The sequence below is a fragment of the Poecilia reticulata genome, unplaced genomic scaffold (genome assembly GCF_000633615.1).
Source record: "Poecilia reticulata strain Guanapo unplaced genomic scaffold, Guppy_female_1.0+MT scaffold_2007, whole genome shotgun sequence".
Classification (NCBI taxonomy): Eukaryota; Metazoa; Chordata; class Actinopteri; order Cyprinodontiformes; family Poeciliidae; genus Poecilia; species Poecilia reticulata.
The window spans coordinates 1-1,699 of NW_007616736.1; the positions used below are offsets into that span (position 1 = coordinate 1).

Consider the following 1,699-nt stretch of genomic DNA (forward strand, 5'->3'; position numbering starts at 1 on the left):
ACAGTTTGAGGTCTTGTAATTGGCTTCTGTAAGAACCTTCTGTTTTTTTTGACATGCTCCTTCAGCACAACATCATCACAATGCTCCTTCTTGATGCCTTTACAACGGTTCCTAAGAGAACTGCACTGAGAAGTAGTTGTTACGATAATCTGAGTAGATGTGCCGTTCCACCAGGTGTCTCAGTCTTAACCTCCTGAGCAGATAGAACCCGTTCTGACCCTTCCTGTAAAGTGCATCTGAGTAAGTCCAGATTCTTGTTAAGATGGAGCCCAAGACATTTGAATGTACTCTGTCTCCACGGTCACCCCATCAATGCAGACAGGCAGTTTAGGACAATGAGCTCCTGAAATCCACCATTTCTTTAGTATTGGTGATGTTCAGCTGAAGATGGATTGTTCTGCAGTGACCCATGAAGTCCTCCTCAAAGCTCCATGCTCTCCCTCCAGCCCACATATCTCTGCATTTTACCTCTTCTCTGATAAAAAGGAACAGCATCTATTTGTTGCTATATCAAAACATWTATGTTCAGTTGTCATAAGTTCTTGTCTTGTTATGAGAGTTATATAATGTATGTGTTGTTTCTTTAGAACAGTATATTGTACAGGCATACAAATACCACAACATGGTTTAAACTACAAATGTTTTCCTGCTCCTTTTCAAACAGAAAAGTAGTGGTAAACTAATYATTTTGTTGTTCTGATTACTTGTTTTCTTATTTTTAAAAGCTTTTGAAATAAAWAAATATTTTGCTTATGTGTCATGTTGGTCCCAAGTTTCTTAACCCACATGCGAGAACACAATCAGGAGAGGCAAGTAAAYGAACAATAATAAGTTTATTGAATCCAGGGGAAAGGGAATGAGTTCTGGAACAGATGACCGGATCGTCTGACTGTCAACGAGAGATAACAGGTTAGTGAGAGTGGTTGAGAGAGTTTTTTCCAGGAGTAAACAGACAAGGTCTTACTTGGAGTGGATGAGTGTGGTTGCTGGCAGAGCACTGGATAAGAGGGCTTCATTGGAGGGCGGACAGGTTTGTATACAGCGGAAGGAGCGGAGTCCGACTAGGTTCAGTTGTAACRAATCTCCAGATGGTTTCRGGCACAGGCAGGTATAACCTGTGGTGAAGGGGAGTCCACTGGAGACGGACCGAAGACGGGGGTGGGGGGGAAGGCGAGCACATGGGGAATGGCGTCCAGCTGGTACAACCAACGGCGTCGTGGGGAGACACACAAGGGAGGAAACTCACAAACAACGGGTGGCTTCAGCTCACTCAGAATCCCGGGACAGAGGGCACACTCGGGGAAACAACGAGGAGACAGCGGGTTCACCTGGCGTGGAAAACAACTAGGGATTAGCTCGAAGGAAAACACACAGGACCTTTCTCTGGAACGAATGTTACCAAAGTAAGCAAACACTCAGGCGATGAGAAGTCGTTCAGCCGCTGCTTATATACACCCAGACCGCGCCTTCAAAACGAGCTGCAGGTGCGTCTACGGGGTTGGCTCCGCATCTCTCCAGGGGCTCTGTACACTGGCGGCATCTGGTGGATGCCACGGGAAGTAGCAGGTGCTCCAGGAAAGTAACTCAAAACAAAAAGGGAAAAGAAACAAAAAACAAATCAGAAAAAACACAGACCCTGACAATATGATAGTAATTTCAAACAGCTCAGCAGAAACCTACATGAACTGCTCATATTTAT

The 1,699-nt window shown here is 44.9% G+C and overlaps 1 long non-coding RNA gene across 1 annotated transcript; it reads right to left on the reverse strand.

The window, feature by feature from the left end:
* Window positions 1-814: 814 nt before the first annotated feature.
* LOC103461518 (uncharacterized) lies at window positions 815-1,643 on the reverse strand. The gene is made up of 3 exons (XR_533133.2): window positions 1,400-1,643; window positions 965-1,328; window positions 815-889 (listed from the first exon to the last, which is right to left on the reverse strand). It is a non-coding gene; the product is annotated as an uncharacterized LOC103461518 (long non-coding RNA).
* Window positions 1,644-1,699: the final 56 nt, after the last annotated feature.